Source organism: Lissotriton vulgaris, chromosome 1_1, assembly GCF_964263255.1.
Source record: "Lissotriton vulgaris chromosome 1_1, aLisVul1.2, whole genome shotgun sequence".
Lineage (NCBI taxonomy): Eukaryota > Metazoa > Chordata > Amphibia > Caudata > Salamandridae > Lissotriton > Lissotriton vulgaris.
Window position 1 is genome coordinate 243,465,296 of NC_141685.1, and position 18,160 is coordinate 243,483,455.

General features: G+C 38.1%; 16 non-coding genes across 16 annotated transcripts; all 16 read right to left on the reverse strand.

Annotated features, from left to right (window-relative positions):
* Positions 1–451: 451 nt before the first annotated feature.
* Positions 452–523, reverse strand: TRNAC-GCA (transfer RNA cysteine (anticodon GCA)). Its single transcript has one exon. It is a non-coding gene; the product is annotated as a tRNA-Cys (tRNA).
* A 1,011-nt stretch (positions 524–1,534) lies between these two features.
* Positions 1,535–1,606, reverse strand: TRNAC-GCA (transfer RNA cysteine (anticodon GCA)). The gene has a single exon. It is a non-coding gene; the product is annotated as a tRNA-Cys (tRNA).
* Positions 1,607–2,915: 1,309 nt separating this feature from the next.
* On the reverse strand, positions 2,916–2,987 carry TRNAC-GCA (transfer RNA cysteine (anticodon GCA)). Its single transcript has one exon. It is a non-coding gene; the product is annotated as a tRNA-Cys (tRNA).
* A 1,012-nt stretch (positions 2,988–3,999) lies between these two features.
* TRNAC-GCA (transfer RNA cysteine (anticodon GCA)) lies at positions 4,000–4,071 on the reverse strand. Its single transcript has one exon. It is a non-coding gene; the product is annotated as a tRNA-Cys (tRNA).
* A 1,010-nt stretch (positions 4,072–5,081) lies between these two features.
* Positions 5,082–5,153, reverse strand: TRNAC-GCA (transfer RNA cysteine (anticodon GCA)). Its single transcript has one exon. It is a non-coding gene; the product is annotated as a tRNA-Cys (tRNA).
* Positions 5,154–6,165: 1,012 nt separating this feature from the next.
* TRNAC-GCA (transfer RNA cysteine (anticodon GCA)) lies at positions 6,166–6,237 on the reverse strand. The gene has a single exon. It is a non-coding gene; the product is annotated as a tRNA-Cys (tRNA).
* Positions 6,238–7,249: 1,012 nt separating this feature from the next.
* On the reverse strand, positions 7,250–7,321 carry TRNAC-GCA (transfer RNA cysteine (anticodon GCA)). The gene has a single exon. It is a non-coding gene; the product is annotated as a tRNA-Cys (tRNA).
* Positions 7,322–8,333: 1,012 nt separating this feature from the next.
* On the reverse strand, positions 8,334–8,405 carry TRNAC-GCA (transfer RNA cysteine (anticodon GCA)). Its single transcript has one exon. It is a non-coding gene; the product is annotated as a tRNA-Cys (tRNA).
* A 1,310-nt stretch (positions 8,406–9,715) lies between these two features.
* TRNAC-GCA (transfer RNA cysteine (anticodon GCA)) lies at positions 9,716–9,787 on the reverse strand. Its single transcript has one exon. It is a non-coding gene; the product is annotated as a tRNA-Cys (tRNA).
* Positions 9,788–10,798: 1,011 nt separating this feature from the next.
* On the reverse strand, positions 10,799–10,870 carry TRNAC-GCA (transfer RNA cysteine (anticodon GCA)). The gene has a single exon. It is a non-coding gene; the product is annotated as a tRNA-Cys (tRNA).
* Positions 10,871–11,882: 1,012 nt separating this feature from the next.
* On the reverse strand, positions 11,883–11,954 carry TRNAC-GCA (transfer RNA cysteine (anticodon GCA)). The gene has a single exon. It is a non-coding gene; the product is annotated as a tRNA-Cys (tRNA).
* Positions 11,955–12,966: 1,012 nt separating this feature from the next.
* Positions 12,967–13,038, reverse strand: TRNAC-GCA (transfer RNA cysteine (anticodon GCA)). The gene has a single exon. It is a non-coding gene; the product is annotated as a tRNA-Cys (tRNA).
* Positions 13,039–14,048: 1,010 nt separating this feature from the next.
* TRNAC-GCA (transfer RNA cysteine (anticodon GCA)) lies at positions 14,049–14,120 on the reverse strand. The gene has a single exon. It is a non-coding gene; the product is annotated as a tRNA-Cys (tRNA).
* A 1,012-nt stretch (positions 14,121–15,132) lies between these two features.
* Positions 15,133–15,204, reverse strand: TRNAC-GCA (transfer RNA cysteine (anticodon GCA)). Its single transcript has one exon. It is a non-coding gene; the product is annotated as a tRNA-Cys (tRNA).
* A 1,012-nt stretch (positions 15,205–16,216) lies between these two features.
* Positions 16,217–16,288, reverse strand: TRNAC-GCA (transfer RNA cysteine (anticodon GCA)). The gene has a single exon. It is a non-coding gene; the product is annotated as a tRNA-Cys (tRNA).
* Positions 16,289–17,300: 1,012 nt separating this feature from the next.
* On the reverse strand, positions 17,301–17,372 carry TRNAC-GCA (transfer RNA cysteine (anticodon GCA)). The gene has a single exon. It is a non-coding gene; the product is annotated as a tRNA-Cys (tRNA).
* Positions 17,373–18,160: the final 788 nt, after the last annotated feature.

Below are 18,160 nucleotides of genomic sequence, written 5' to 3' on the forward strand. Positions count from 1 at the left end.
TCCTAAGTTGCACAAAAATGAAGTGCTTCAAACAAACACATACTTTGTATGGACAGAGAAGAGATGGAATATATGTAAGACTGAGGACACAGGTGTAATGAGAAATAGATTGATTGCATAGCTGCCCAGTATTCTAAGCCATTTCTTTAGTGCGATTCAAGAGAGCACCAAACAGAATAACAAATTTGTGAATTGGTTTCATAGTCCATTCCCTTTGTTTAGAGCTGTGAAAGGTAGAGCCGAATTCCAAAATAGATCAATGATGTTTCAGAAATTTCCCATAGGGAATACCAAGCCCAGTGTAAAAAATGCAGTTACTCACAAGTTTTAATCAGCAACACTGTAATGGTATTAAAGTGTAACATCCAAGGGAACACTGACTCTGTCAAAGATGATCCAAATGGGATTCATGAAAATTCCCAACTACAAACAGCAGATTCAAAATAGTATGAGGGGACACCCAGATTTGAACCAGGGACCGCTTGATCTGCAGTGAAATGCTCTACCACTGAGCTATATCCCCAGCTGTCAGCCAAAATCAGAATGACAATATATCAGTACATCATGAAAGAGTGCAAGGATCATGCTAAGTTGTGCCGGTAAGTACAACCTTGAAACTGTGGAACTGTAGAAGTAGTTCTTAATATTATTTATTAAAGGAAAAATGGATCATTAAAAAAATATATGTATTTGTTTGATTGGTATTTTATTTGAATAGGCAGTAGTACATAGGACCAATGCCTGCACTTAAAATGTTTGTTTTGAAACATTCTCAAAGGGGAAGAGGTTTTTACGGGATACCTTATTGTTTCATGTTTGGTTACCACAATCACTCAGATGGTGATGAAGTATGATTGTTTTGGGCCACATTACGGTGGAAAAACATTTCTACATACCACTACAATTCGGTATTTGGAAGGTACACCCAAACACCCCTTTCACGGACCTTCGATTTAAAACATCAGAAAAAGCCACTTTGTGCTTGCAAATGGCCTGATTCTTCAGGCCAGCCTTCTTGCAACTGCAACAATGGTTCGTACATCTTGCACGTAGGCAGAGCATTTAAGGAGAAATTAAATAGTTCCTATGTTGCACAAAAATGAAGTGCTTCAAACAAGCACATACTTTGGATGCACAGGGAAAAGGTGGAATATATGTAAGAATGAGGACACAGGTGAAATGAGAAATAGACTGACTGCATCGCTGCACAGTATTCTAAGCCATTTCTTTAGTGCGATTCAAGAAAGCACCAAACAGTATAACAAATTTGTCAATTTATTTCATAGTCCATTCCCTTTCTTTAGTGCTGTAAAAGGAAGAGCCAAATTCCAAAATAGATCAATGATCTTTCAGAAAGTTCCCAAATGGAACACCAAGCTGAGTGTTAAAACTGCATTTACTCACAAGTTTTGAGCAGCAAACTCTGTAATGATATTAAAGTGCAATATCCAAGGGAACACTGACTCTGTCAAAGATGATCCAAAAGGAATTGATGAAAAGTCCCAACTACAAACAACAGAATCAAAATAGTCTGAGGGGACACCCGGATTTGAACCAGGGACCTCTTGATCTGCAGTCAAATGCTCTACCACTGAGCTATATCCCCAGCTTTTCAGTAAAATCAGAATGACATAATATCAGTACATCATGAAAGAGTGAGAGGATCATGCTAAGTTGTGCCGGAAAGTACAGGCTTGAAACTGTGGAACAGGAGAAGTAGTCCTTAATATTATTTATTAAAGTAAAACTGGATCATTTAAAAAACAGATTAATTTGTTTCATTGCTATTTTATTTGAATAGGCAGTGGTACATAGGACCAATGCCTCTACATACAATGATTGTTTTGAAACATTCTTAAAGGGGAAGAGGTTTTTACGTGACACATTATCATTTGATGATTGGTTACCACAATCACCGAGATGGTGGTGAAGTATGATTGTTTTTTGGCCAAATTACGGAGGAAAAACATTTCTACATACCACTACAGTTCGGTATTTGGAAGGAACACCCAAACACCCCTTTCAAGTACCTTCGATTTAATACATCAAAAAAAGCCACTTTGTGCTGGCAACTGGCCTGATTCTTCAGACCAGCCTTCTTGCAACTGCAACGAGGGTTTGAACATCTTGCACGTAGGCAGAGCTTTCAAGGAGAAATTAAATAGTTCCTACGTTGCACAAAAATGAAGTGCTTCAAACAAGCACATACTTTTAATGCACAGGGAAAAGCTGGTATGCACCTGTTACAACGCATTCGTTACTCCGCACTAGCATTACAACGCGACTTTTACAACGAATACAATTACAACGCATTGCGCTGGGGGGCGCTATAGGATAGGGAATAAGTATAATTTACTATCCAACACCTTCCCTAGGGTTCACGGGGACTGGAGTTAGAATAGTAAATTATACTTACCACTATCCAGCACCCCAAAGCGCTATGCGTTGTAATGGTATGCGTTGTAATGGTCGCATTGTAATGGTAGGTAGTTGTAACGGTATACGTTGTAACATGGTACATCCAAGCTGGAATATATGTAAGACTGAGGACACAGGTGAAATGAGAAATAGACTGACTGCATCGCTGCACAGTATTCTAAGCCATTTCTTTAGTGCGATTCAAGAAAGCACCAAACAGTATAACAAATTTGTCAGTTTATTTCATAGTCCATTCCCTTTCTCTTGTGCTGTAAAAGGAAGAGCCAAATTCCAAAATAGATCAATGATCTTTCAGAAAGTTCCCAAAGGGAACACCAAGCCGAGTGTTAAAACTCCATTTACTCACAGGTTTTGAGCAGCAAACTCTGTAATGTTATTAAAGTGCAATATCCAAGGGAACACTGACTCTGTCAAAGATGATCCAAAAGGAATTGATGAAAAGTCCCAACTACAAACAACAGAATCAAAATAGTCTGAGGGGACACCCGAATTTGAACCAGGGACCTCTTGATCTGCAGTCAAATGCTCTACCATTGAGCTATATCCCCATCTTTTCAGTAAAATCAGAATGACATAATATCAGTACATCATGAAAGAGTGAGAGGATCATGCTAAGTTGTGCCGGAAAGTACAGGCTTGAAACTGTGGAACAGGAGAAGTAGTCCTTAATATTATTTATTAAAGTAAAACTGGCTCATTTAAAAAACAGATTAATTTGTTTCATTGCTATTTTATTTGAATAGGCAGTGGTACATAAGACCAATTCCTCTACATACAATGATTGTTTTGAAACATTCTTAAAGCGGAAGAGGTTTTTACATGACACATTATCATTTGATGATTGGTTACCACAATCACCGAGATGGTGGTGAAGTATGAATGTTTTTTGGCCAAATTACGGAGGAAAAACATTTCTACATACCACTACAATTCGGTATTTGGAAGGAACACCCAAACACCCCTTTCAAGTACCTTCGATTTAATACATCAAAAAAAGCCACTTTGTGCTTGCAACTGGCCTGATTCTTCAGACCAGCCTTCTTGCAACTGCAAAAAGGGTTTGTACATCTTGCACATAGGCAGAGCTTTCAAGGAGAAATTAAATAGTTCCTACGTTGCACAAAAATGAAGTGCTTCAAACAAGCACATACTTTTAATGCACAGGGAAAAGGTGGAATATATGTAAGACTGAGGACACAGGTGAAATGAGAAATAGACTGACTGCATCGCTGCACAGTATTCTAAGCCATTTCTTTAGTGCGATTCAAGAAAGCATCAAACAGTATAACAAATTTGTCAATTTGTTTCATAGTCCATTCCCTTTCTTTAGTGCTGTAAAAGGAAGAGCCAAATTCCAAAATAGATCAATGATCTTTCAGAAATTTCCCAAAGGGAATACCAAGCCGAGTGTTAAAACTCCATTTACTCACAGGTTTTGAGCAGCAAACTCTGTAATGCTATTAAAGTGCAATATCCAAGGGAACACTGACTCTGTCAAAGATGATCCAAAAGGAATTGATGAAAAGTCCCAACTACAAACAACAGAATCAAAATAGTCTGAGGGGACACCCAGATTTGAACCAGGGACCTCTTGATCTGCAGTCAAATGCTCTACCACTGAGCTATATCCCCAGCTTTTCAGTAAAATCTGAATGACATAATATCAGTACATCATGAAAGAGTGAGAGGATCATGCTAAGTTGTGCCGGAAAGTACAGGCTTGAAACTGTGGAACAGGAGAAGTAGTCCTTAATATTATTTATTAAAGTAAAACTGGATCATTTAAAAAACAGATAAATTTTTTCATTGCTATTTTATTTAAATAGGCCGTGGTACATAAGACAAATGCCTCTACATACAATGATTGTTTTGAAATATTCTTAAAGGGGAAGAGGTTTTTACGTGACACATTATCATTTGATGATTGGTTACCACAATCACCGAGATGGTGGTGAAGTATGATTGTTTTTTGGCCAAATTACGATGGAAAAACATTTCTACATACCACTACAATTCGGTATTTGGAAGGAACACCCAAACACCCCTTTCAAGTACCTTCAATTTAATACATCAAAAAAAGCCACTTTGTGCTTGCAACTGGCCTGATTCTTCAGACCAGCCTTCTTGCAACTGCAACGAGGGTTTGTACATCTTGCACGTAGGCAGAGCTTTCAAGGAGAAATTAAATAGTTCCTAATTTGCACAAAAATGAAGTGCTTCAAACAAACACATACTTTGTATGGACAGAGAAGAGATGGAATATATGTAAGACTGAGGACACAGGTGTAATGAGAAATAGATTGATTGCATAGCTGCCCAGTATTCTAAGCCATTTCTTTAGTGCGATTCAAGAGAGCACCAAACAGTATAACAAATTTGTCAATTGGTTTCATAGTCCATTCCCTTTGTTTAGAGCTGTGAAAGGTAGAGCCGAATTCCAAAATAGATCAATGATGTTTCAGAAATTTCCCATAGGGAATACCAAGCCCAGTGTAAAAAATGCAGTTACTCACAAGTTTTAATCAGCAAAACTGTAATGTTATTAAAGTCTAACATCCAAGGGAACACTGACTCTGTCAAAGATGATCCAAATGGGATTCATGAAAATTCCCAACTACAAACAGCAGATTCAAAATAGTATGAGGGGACACCCGGATTTGAACCAGGGACCTCTTGATCTGCAGTCAAATGCTCTACCACTGAGCTATATCCCCAGCTGTCAGCCAAGATCAGAATGACAATATATCAGTACATCATGAAAGAGTGAGAGGATCATGCTAAGTTGTGCCGGAAAGTACAACCTTGAAACCGTGGAACTGTAGAAGTAGTTCTTAATATTATGTATTAAAGGAAAAATGGATCATTAAAAAAAATATATGTATTTGTTTGATTGGTATTTTATTTGAATAGGCAGTGGTACATAGGACCAATGCCTGCACTTAAAATGTTTGTTTTGAAACATTCTCAAAGGGGAAGAGGTTTTTACGGGATACCTTATTGTTTCATGTTTGGTTACCACAATCACTCAGATGGTGATGAAGTATGATTGTTTTGGGCCACATTACGGTGGAAAAACATTTCTACATACCACTACAATTCGGTATTTGGAAGGTACACCCAAACACCCCTTTCACGGACCTTCGATTTAAAACATCAGAAAAAGCCACTTTGTGCTTGCAAATGGCCTGATTCTTCAGGCCAGCCTTCTTGCAACTGCAACAATGGTTCGTACATCTTGCACGTAGGCAGAGCATTTAAGGAGAAATTAAATAGTTCCTATGTTGCACAAAAATGAAGTGCTTCAAACAAGCACATACTTTGGATGCACAGGGAAAAGGTGGAATATATGTAAGACTGAGGACACAGGTGAAATGAGAAATAGACTGACTGCATCGCTGCACAGTATTCTAAGCCATTTCTTTAGTGCGATTCAAGAAAGCACCAAACAGTATAACAAATTTGTCAATTTATTTCATAGTTCATTCCCTTTCTTTAGTGCTGTAAAAGGAAGAGCCAAATTCCCAAATAGATCAATGATCTTTCAGAAAGTTCCCAAATGGAACACCAAGCCGAGTGTTAAAACTGCATTTACTCACAGGTTTTGAGCAGCAAACTCTGTAATGATATTAAAATGCAATATCCAAGGGAACACTGACTCTGTCAAAGATGATCCAAAAGGAATTGATGAAAAGTTCCAACTACAAACAACAGAATCAAAATAGTCTGAGGGGACACCCGGATTTGAACCAGGGACCTCTTGATCTGCAGTCAAATGCTCTACCACTGAGCTATATCACCAGCTTTTGAGTAAAATCAGAATGACATAATAGCAGTACATCATGAAAGAGTGAGAGGATCATGCTAAGTTGTGCCGGAAAGTACAGGCTTGAAACTGTGGAACATGAGAAGTAGTCCTTAATATTATTTATTAAAGTAAAACTGGATCATTTAAAAAACAGATTAATTTGTTTCATTGCTATTTTATTTGAATAGGCAGTGGTACATACGACCAATGCCTCTACATACAATGATTGTTTTGAAACATTCTTAAAGGGGAAGAGGTTTTTACGTGACACATTATCATTTGATGCTTGGTTACCACAATCACCGAGATGGTGGTGAAGTATGATTGTTTTTTGGCCAAATTACGGAGGAAAAACATTTCTACATACCACTACAATTCGGTATTTGGAAGGAACACCCAAACACCCCTTTCAAGTACCTTCGATTTAATACATCAAAAAAATCCACTTTGTGCTTGCAACTGGCCTGATTCTTCAGACCAGCCTTCTTGCAACTGCAACGAGGGTTTGAACATCTTGCAAGTAGGCAGAGCTTTCAAGGAGAAATTAAATAGTTCCTACGTTGCACAAAAATGAAGTGCTTCAAACAAGCACATACTTTTAATGCACAGGGAAAAGCTGGAATATATGTAAGACTGAGGACACAGGTGAAATGAGAAATAGACTGACTGCATCGCTGCACAGTATTCTAAGCCATTTCTTTAGTGCGATTCAAGAGAGCATCAAACAGTATAACAAATTTGTCAATTTGTTTCATAGTCCATTCCCTTTCTTTAGTGCTGTAAAAGGAAGAGCCAAATTCCAAAATAGATCAATGATCTTTCAGAAATTTCCCAAAGGGAATACCAAGCCGAGTGTTAAAACTCCATTTACTCACAGGTTTTGAGCAGCAAACTATGTAATGTTATTAAAGTGCAATATCCAAGGGAACACTGACTCTGTCAAAGATGATCCAAAAGGAATTGATGAAAAGTCCCAACTACAAACAACAGAATCAAAATAGTCTGAGGGGACACCCGGATTTGAACCAGGGACCTCTTGATCTGCAGTCAAATGCTCTACCACTGAGCTATATCCCCAGCTGTCAGCCAAGATCAGAATGACAATATATCAGTACATCATGAAAGATTGCGAGGATCATGCTAAGTTGTGCCGGAAAGTACAACCTTGAAACTGTGGAACTGAAGAAGTAGTTCTTAATATTATTTATTAAAGGAAAAATGGATCATTAAAAAAAATATATGTATTTGTTTGATTGGTATTTTATTTGAATAGGCAGTAGTACATAGGACCAATGCCTGCACTTAAAATGTTTGTTTTGAAACATTCTCAAAGGGTAAGAGGTTTTTACGGGATACCTTATTGTTTCATGTTTGGTTACCACAATCACTCAGATGGTGATGAAGTATGATTGTTTTGGGCCACATTACGGTGGAAAAACATTTCTACATACCACTACAATTCGGTATTTGGAAGGTACACCCAAACACCCCTTTCACGGACCTTCGATTTAAAACATCAGAAAAAGCCACTTTGTGCTTGCAAATGGCCTGATTCTTCAAGCCAGCCTTCTTGCAACTGCAACAATGGTTCGTACATCTTGCACGTAGGCAGAGCATTTAAGGAGAAATTAAATAGTTCCTACGCTGCACAAAAATGAAGTGCTTCAAACAAGCACATACTTTGGATGCACAGGGAAAAGGTGGAATATATGTAAGACTGAGGACACAGGTGAAATGAGAAATAGACTGACTGCATCGCTGCACAGTATTCTAAGCCATTTCTTTAGTGCGATTCAAGAAAGCACCAAACAGTATAACAAATTTGTCAATTTATTTCATAGTCCATTCCCTTTCTTTAGTGCTGTAAAAGGAAGAGCCAAATTCCAAAATAGATCAATGATCTTTCAGAAAGTTCCCAAATGGAACACCAAGCTGAGTGTTAAAACTGCATTTACTCACAGGTTTTGAGCAGCAAACTCTGTAATGATATTAAAGTGCAATATCCAAGGGAACACTGACTCTGTCAAAGATGATCCAAAAGGAATTGATGAAAAGTCCCAACTACAAACAACAGAATCAAAATAGTCTGAGGGGACACCCGGATTTGAACCAGGGACCTCTTGATCTGCAGTCAAATGCTCTACCACTGAGCTATATCCCCAGCTTTTCAGTAAAATCAGAATGACATAATAGCAGTACATCATGAAAGAGTGAGAGGATCATGCTAAGTTGTGCCGGAAAGTACAGGCTTGAAACTGTGGAACATGAGAAGTAGTCCTTAATATTATTTATTAAAGTAAAACTGGATCATTTAAAAAACAGATTAATTTATTTCATTGCTATTTTATTTGAATAGGCAGTGGTACATACGACCAATGCCTCTACATACAATGATTGTTTTGAAACATTCTTAAAGGGGAAGAGGTTTTTACGTGACACATTATCATTTGATGATTGGTTACCACAATCACCGAGATGGTGGTGAAGTATGATTGTTTTTTGGCCAAATTACGGAGGAAAAACATTTCTACATACCACTACAATTCGGTATTTGGAAGGAACACCCAAACACCCCTTTCAAGTACCTTCGATTTAATACATCAAAAAAATCCACTTTGTGCTTGCAACTGGCCTGATTCTTCAGACCAGCCTTCTTGCAACTGCAACGAGGGTTTGAACATCTTGCACGTAGGCAGAGCTTTCAAGGAGAAATTAAATAGTTCCTACGTTGCACAAAAATGAAGTGCTTCAAACAAGCACATACTTTTAATGCACAGGGAAAAGCTGGTATGCACCTGTTACAACGCATTCGTTACTCCGCACTACCATTACAACGCGACTTTTACAACGCATACCATTACAACGCATTGCGCTGGGGGGCGCTATAGAATAGGGAATAAGTATAATTTACTATCCAACACCTTCCCTAGGGTCCACGGGGACTGGAGTTAGAATAGTAAAACTATACTTACCACTATCCAGCACCCCAAAGTGCTATGCGTTGTAATGGTATGCGTTGTAATGGTCGCATTGTAATGGTAGGTAGTTGTATCGGTATACGTTGTAACATGGTACATCCAAGCTGGAATATATGTAAGACTGAGGACACAGGTGAAATGAGAAATAGACTGACTGCATCGCTGCACAGTATTCTAAGCCATTTCTTTAGTGCGATTCAAGAGAGCACCAAACAGTATAACACATTTGTCAATTTGTTTCATAGTCCATTCCCTTTATTTAGTGCTGTAAAAGGAAGAGCCAAATTCCAAAATAGATCAATGATCTTTCAGAAATTTCCCAAAGGGAATACCAAGCCGAGTGTTAAAACTCCATTTACTCACAGGTTTTGAGCAGCAAACTATGTAATGCTATTAAAGTGCAATATCCAAGGGAACACTGACTCTGTCAAAGATGATCCAAAAGGAATTGATGAAAAGTCCCAACTACAAACAACAGAATCAAAATAGTCTGAGGGGACACCCGGATTTGAACCAGGGACCTCTATATCTGCAGTCAAATGCTCTACCAATGAGCTATATCCCCAACTTTTCAGTAAAATCAGAATGACATAATATCAGTACATCATGAAAGAGTGAGAGGATCATGCTAAGTTGTGCCGGAAAGTACAGGCTTGAAACTGTGGAACAGGAGAAGTAGTAGTTAATATTATTTATTAAAGGAAAGCTGTATCATTTAAAAAACGGATTACTTTGTTTCATTGCTATTTTATTTGAATAGGCAGTGGTACATAAGACCAATGCCTCTACGTACAATGATTGTTTTGAAACATTCTTAAAGGGGAAGAGGTTTTTACGTGACACATTATCATTTGATGATTGGTTACCACAATCACCGAGATGGTGGTGAAGTATGATTGTGTTTTGGCCAAATTACGATGGAAAAACATTTCTACATACCACTACAATTCGGTATTTGGAAGGAACACCCAAACACCCCTTTCAAGTACCTTTGATTTAATACATCAAAAAAAGCCACTTTGTGCTTGCAACTGGCCTGATTCTTCAGACCAGCCTTCTTGCAACTGCAACGAAGGTTTGTACATCTTGCACGTAGGCAGAGCTTTCAAGGAGAAATTAAATAGTTCCGAAGTTGCACAAAAATGAAGTGCTTCAAACAAACACATACTTTGTATGGACAGAGAAGAGATGGAATATATGTAAGACTGAGGACACAGGTGTAATGAGAAATAGATTGATTGCATAGCTGCCCAGTATTCTAAGCCATTTCTTTAGTGCGATTCAAGAGAGCACCAAACAGTATAACAAATTTGTCAATTGGTTTCATAGTCCATTCCCTTTGTTTAGAGCTGTGAAAGGTAGAGCCGAATTCCAAAATAGATCAATGATGTTTCAGAAATTTCCCATAGGGAATACCAAGCCCAGTGTAAAAAATGCAGTTACTCACAAGTTTTAATCAGCAACACTGTAATGGTATTAAAGTGTAACATCCAAGGGAACACTGACTCTGTCAAAGATGATCCAAATGGGATTCATGAAAATTCCCAACTACAAACAGCAGATTCAAAATAGTATGAGGGGACACCCGGATTTGAACCAGGGACCTCTTGATCTGCAGTCAAATGCTCTACCACTGAGCTATATCCCCAGCTGTCAGCCAAGATCAGAATGACGATATATCAGTACATCATGAAAGAGTGAGAGGATCATGCTAAGTTGTGCCGGAAAGTACAACCTTGAAACTGTGGAACTGTAGAAGTAGTTCTTAATATTATGTATTAAAGGAAAAATGGATCATTAAAAAAAATATATGTATTTGTTTGATTGGTATTTTATTTGAATAGGCAGTGGTACATAGGACCAATGCCTGCACTTAAAATGTTTGTTTTGAAACATTCTCAAAGGGGAAGAGGTTTTTACGGGATACCTTATTGTTTCATGTTTGGTTACCACAATCACTCAGATGGTGATGAAGTATGATTGTTTTGGGCCACATTACGGTGGAAAAACATTTCTACATACCACTACAATTCGGTATTTGGAAGGTACACCCAAACACCCCTTTCATGGACCTTCGATTTAAAACATCAGAAAAAGCCACTTTGTGCTTGCAAATGGCCTGATTCTTCAGGCCAGCCTTCTTGCAACTGCAACAATGGTTCGTACATCTTGCACGTAGGCAGAGCATTTAAGGAGAAATTAAATAGTTCCTACGTTGCACAAAAATGAAGTGCTTCAAACAAGCACATACTTTGGATGCACAGGGAAAAGGTGGAATATATGTAAGACTGAGGACACAGGTGAAATGAGAAATAGATTGACTGCATCGCTGCACAGTATTCGAAGCCATTTCTTTAGTGCGATTCAAGAAAGCACCAAACAGTATAACAAATTTGTCAGTTTATTTCATAGTCCATTCCCTTTCTCTTGTGCTGTAAAAGGAAGAGCCAAATTCCAAAATAGATCAATGATCTTTCAGAAAGTTCCCAAAGGGAACACCAAGCCGAGTGTTAAAACTGCATTTACTCACAGGTTTTGAGCAGCAAACTCTGTAATGTTATTAAAGTGCAATATCCAAGGGAACACTGACTCTGTCAAAGATGATCCAAAAGGAATTGATGAAAAGTCCCAACTACAAACAACAGAATCAAAATAGTCTGAGGGGACACCCGAATTTGAACCAGGGACCTCTTGATCTGCAGTCAAATGCTCTACCATTGAGCTATATCCCCATCTTTTCAGTAAAATCAGAATGACATAATATCAGTACATCATGAAAGAGTGAGAGGATCATGCTAAGTTGTGCCGGAAAGTACAGGCTTGAAACTGTGGAACAGGAGAAGTAGTCCTTAATATTATTTATTAAAGTAAAACTGGCTCATTTAAAAAACAGATTAATTTGTTTCATTGCTATTTTATTTGAATAGGCAGTGGTACATAAGACCAATTCCTCTACATACAATGATTGTTTTGAAACATTCTTAAAGCGGAAGAGGTTTTTACATGACACATTATCATTTGATGATTGGTTACCACAATCACCGAGATGGTGGTGAAGTATGAATGTTTTTTGGCCAAATTACGGAGGAAAAACATTTCTACATACCACTACAATTCGGTATTTGGAAGGAACACCCAAACACCCCTTTCAAGTACCTTCGATTTAATACATCAAAAAAAGCCACTTTGTGCTTGCAACTGGCCTGATTCTTCAGACCAGCCTTCTTGCAACTGCAAAAAGGGTTTGTACATCTTGCACATAGGCAGAGCTTTCAAGGAGAAATTAAATAGTTCCTACGTTGCACAAAAATGAAGTGCTTCAAACAAGCACATACTTTTAATGCACAGGGAAAAGGTGGAATATATGTAAGACTGAGGACACAGGTGAAATGAGAAATAGACTGACTGCATCGCTGCACAGTATTCTAAGCCATTTCTTTAGTGCGATTCAAGAAAGCATCAAACAGTATAACAAATTTGTCAATTTGTTTCATAGTCCATTCCCTTTCTTTAGTGCTGTAAAAGGAAGAGCCAAATTCCAAAATAGATCAATGATCTTTCAGAAATTTCCCAAAGGGAATACCAAGCCGAGTGTTAAAACTCCATTTACTCACAGGTTTTGAGCAGCAAACTCTGTAATGCTATTAAAGTGCAATATCCAAGGGAACACTGACTCTGTCAAAGATGATCCAAAAGGAATTGATGAAAAGTCCCAACTACAAACAACAGAATCAAAATAGTCTGAGGGGACACCCAGATTTGAACCAGGGACCTCTTGATCTGCAGTCAAATGCTCTACCACTGAGCTATATCCCCAGCTTTTCAGTAAAATCTGAATGACATAATATCAGTACATCATGAAAGAGTGAGAGGATCATGCTAAGTTGTGCCGGAAAGTACAGGCTTGAAACTGTGGAACAGGAGAAGTAGTCCTTAATATTATTTATTAAAGTAAAACTGGATCATTTAAAAAACAGATAAATTTTTTCATTGCTATTTTATTTAAATAGGCCGTGGTACATAAGACAAATGCCTCTACATACAATGATTGTTTTGAAATATTCTTAAAGGGGAAGAGGTTTTTACGTGACACATTATCATTTGATGATTGGTTACCACAATCACCGAGATGGTGGTGAAGTATGATTGTTTTTTGGCCAAATTACGATGGAAAAACATTTCTACATACCACTACAATTCGGTATTTGGAAGGAACACCCAAACACCCCTTTCAAGTACCTTCAATTTAATACATCAAAAAAAGCCACTTTGTGCTTGCAACTGGCCTGATTCTTCAGACCAGCCTTCTTGCAACTGCAACGAGGGTTTGTACATCTTGCACGTAGGCAGAGCTTTCAAGGAGAAATTAAATAGTTCCTAATTTGCACAAAAATGAAGTGCTTCAAACAAACACATACTTTGTATGGACAGAGAAGAGATGGAATATATGTAAGACTGAGGACACAGGTGTAATGAGAAATAGATTGATTGCATAGCTGCCCAGTATTCTAAGCCATTTCTTTAGTGCGATTCAAGAGAGCACCAAACAGTATAACAAATTTGTCAATTGGTTTCATAGTCCATTCCCTTTGTTTAGAGCTGTGAAAGGTAGAGCCGAATTCCAAAATAGATCAATGATGTTTCAGAAATTTCCCATAGGGAATACCAAGCCCAGTGTAAAAAATGCAGTTACTCACAAGTTTTAATCAGCAAAACTGTAATGTTCTTAAAGTCTAACATCCAAGGGAACACTGACTCTGTCAAAGATGATCCAAATGGGATTCATGAAAATTCCCAACTACAAACAGCAGATTCAAAATAGTATGAGGGGACACCCGGATTTGAACCAGGGACCTCTTGATCTGCAGTCAAATGCTCTACCACTGAGCTATATCCCCAGCTGTCAGCCAAGATCAGAATGACAATATATCAGTACATCATGAAAGAGTGAGAGGATCATGCTAAGTTGTGCCGGAAAGTACAACCTTGAAACCGTGGAACTGTAGAAGTAGTTCTTAATATTATGTATTAAAGGAAAAATGGATCATTAAAAAAAATATATGTATTTGTTTGATTGGTATTTTATTTGAATAGGCAGTGGTACATAGGACCAATGCCTGCACTTAAAATGTTTGTTTTGAAACATTCTCAAAGGGGAAGAGGTTTTTACGGGATACCTTATTGTTTCATGTTTGGTTACCACAATCACTCAGATGGTGATGAAGTATGATTGTTTTGGGCCACATTACGGTGGAAAAACATTTCTACATACCACTACAATTCGGTATTTGGAAGGTACACCCAAACACCCCTTTCACGGACCTTCGATTTAAAACATCAGAAAAAGCCACTTTGTGCTTGCAAATGGCCTGATTCTTCAGGCCAGCCTTCTTGCAACTGCAACAATGGTTCGTACATCTTGCACGTAGGCAGAGCATTTAAGGAGAAATTAAATAGTTCCTATGTTGCACAAAAATGAAGTGCTTCAAACAAGCACATACTTTGGATGCACAGGGAAAAGGTGGAATATATGTAAGACTGAGGACACAGGTGAAATAAGAAATAGACTGACTGCATCGCTGCACAGTATTCTAAGCCATTTCTTTAGTGCGATTCAAGAAAGCACCAAACAGTATAACAAATTTGTCAATTTATTTCATAGTTCATTCCCTTTCTTTAGTGCTGTAAAAGGAAGAGCCAAATTCCCAAATAGATCAATGATCTTTCAGAAAGTTCCCAAATGGAACACCAAGCCGAGTGTTAAAACTGCATTTACTCACAGGTTTTGAGCAGCAAACTCTGTAATGATATTAAAATGCAATATCCAAGGGAACACTGACTCTGTCAAAGATGATCCAAAAGGAATTGATGAAAAGTTCCAACTACAAACAACAGAATCAAAATAGTCTGAGGGGACACCCGGATTTGAACCAGGGACCTCTTGATCTGCAGTCAAATGCTCTACCACTGAGCTATATCACCAGCTTTTGAGTAAAATCAGAATGACATAATAGCAGTACATCATGAAAGAGTGAGAGGATCATGCTAAGTTGTGCCGGAAAGTACAGGCTTGAAACTGTGGAACATGAGAAGTAGTCCTTAATATTATTTATTAAAGTAAAACTGGATCATTTAAAAAACAGATTAATTTGTTTCATTGCTATTTTATTTGAATAGGCAGTGGTACATACGACCAATGCCTCTACATACAATGATTGTTTTGAAACATTCTTAAAGGGGAAGAGGTTTTTACGTGACACATTATCATTTGATGCTTGGTTACCACAATCACCGAGATGGTGGTGAAGTATGATTGTTTTTTGGCCAAATTACGGAGGAAAAACATTTCTACATACCACTACAATTCGGTATTTGGAAGGAACACCCAAACACCCCTTTCAAGTACCTTCGATTTAATACATCAAAAAAATCCACTTTGTGCTTGCAACTGGCCTGATTCTTCAGACCAGCCTTCTTGCAACTGCAACGAGGGTTTGAACATCTTGCAAGTAGGCAGAGCTTTCAAGGAGAAATTAAATAGTTCCTACGTTGCACAAAAATGAAGTGCTTCAAACAAGCACATACTTTTAATGCACAGGGAAAAGCTGGAATATATGTAAGACTGAGGACACAGGTGAAATGAGAAATAGACTGACTGCATCGCTGCACAGTATTCTAAGCCATTTCTTTAGTGCGATTCAAGAGAGCATCAAACAGTATAACAAATTTGTCAATTTGTTTCATAGTCCATTCCCTTTCTTTAGTGCTGTAAAAGGAAGAGCCAAATTCCAAAACAGATCAATGATCTTTCAGAAATTTCCCAAAGGGAATACCAAGCCGAGTGTTAAAACTCCATTTACTCACAGGTTTTGAGCAGCAAACTATGTAATGTTATTAAAGTGCAATATCCAAGGGAACACTGACTCTGTCAAAGATGATCCAAAAGGAATTGATGAAAAGTCCCAACTACAAACAACAGAATCAAAATAGTCTGAGGGGACACCCGGATTTGAACCAGGGACCTCTTGATCTGCAGTCAAATGCTCTACCACTGAGCTATATCCCCAGCTGTCAGCCAAGATCAGAATGACAATATATCAGTACATCATGAAAGAGTGCGAGGATCATGCTAAGTTGTGCCGGAAAGTACAACCTTGAAACTGTGGAACTGAAGAAGTAGTTCTTAATATTATTTATTAAAGGAAAAATGGATCATTAAAAAAAATATATGTATTTGTTTGATTGGTATTTTATTTGAATAGGCAGTAGTACATAGGACCAATGCCTGCACTTAAAATGTTTGTTTTGAAACATTCTCAAAGGGTAAGAGGTTTTTACGGGATACCTTATTGTTTCATGTTTGGTTACCACAATCACTCAGATGGTGATGAAGTATGATTGTTTTGGGCCACATTACGGTGGAAAAACATTTCTACATACCACTACAATTCGGTATTTGGAAGGTACACCCAAACACCCCTTTCACGGACCTTCGATTTAAAACATCAGAAAAAGCCACTTTGTGCTTGCAAATGGCCTGATTCTTCAAGCCAGCCTTCTTGCAACTGCAACAATGGTTCGTACATCTTGCACGTAGGCAGAGCATTTAAGGAGAAATTAAATAGTTCCTACGTTGCACAAAAATGAAGTGCTTCAAACAAGCACATACTTTGGATGCACAGGGAAAAGGTGGAATATATGTAAGACTGAGGACACAGGTGAAATGAGAAATAGACTGACTGCATCGCTGCACAGTATTCTAAGCCATTTCTTTAGTGCGATTCAAGAAAGCACCAAACAGTATAACAAATTTGTCAATTTATTTCATAGTCCATTCCCTTTCTTTAGTGCTGTAAAAGGAAGAGCCAAATTCCAAAATAGATCAATGATCTTTCAGAAAGTTCCCAAATGGAACACCAAGCTGAGTGTTAAAACTGCATTTACTCACAGGTTTTGAGCAGCAAACTCTGTAATGATATTAAAGTGCAATATCCAAGGGAACACTGACTCTGTCAAAGATGATCCAAAAGGAATTGATGAAAAGTCCCAACTACAAACAACAGAATCAAAATAGTCTGAGGGGACACCCGGATTTGAACCAGGGACCTCTTGATCTGCAGTCAAATGCTCTACCACTGAGCTATATCCCCAGCTTTTCAGTAAAATCAGAATGACATAATAGCAGTACATCATGAAAGAGTGAGAGGATCATGCTAAGTTGTGCCGGAAAGTACAGGCTTGAAACTGTGGAACATGAGAAGTAGTCCTTAATATTATTTATTAAAGTAAAACTGGATCATTTAAAAAACAGATCAATTTATTTCATTGCTATTTTATTTGAATAGGCAGTGGTACATACGACCAATGCCTCTACATACAATGATTGTTTTGAAACATTCTTAAAGGGGAAGAGGTTTTTACGTGACACATTATCATTTGATGATTGGTTACCACAATCACCGAGATGGTGGTGAAGTATGATTGTTTTTTGGCCAAATTACGGAGGAAAAACATTTCTACATACCACTACAATTCGGTATTTGGAAGGAACACCCAAACACCCCTTTCAAGTACCTTCGATTTAATACATCAAAAAAATCCACTTTGTGCTTGCAACTGGCCTGATTCTTCAGACCAGCCTTCTTGCAACTGCAACGAGGGTTTGAACATCTTGCACGTAGGCAGAGCTTTCAAGGAGAAATTAAATAGTTCCTACGTTGCACAAAAATGAAGTGCTTCAAACAAGCACATACTTTTAATGCACAGGGAAAAGCTGGTATGCACCTGTTACAACGCATTCGTTACTCCGCACTACCATTACAACGCGACTTTTACAACGCATACCATTACAACGCATTGCGCTGGGGGGCGCTATAGAATAGGGAATAAGTATAATTTACTATCCAACACCTTCCCTAGGGTCCACGGGGACTGGAGT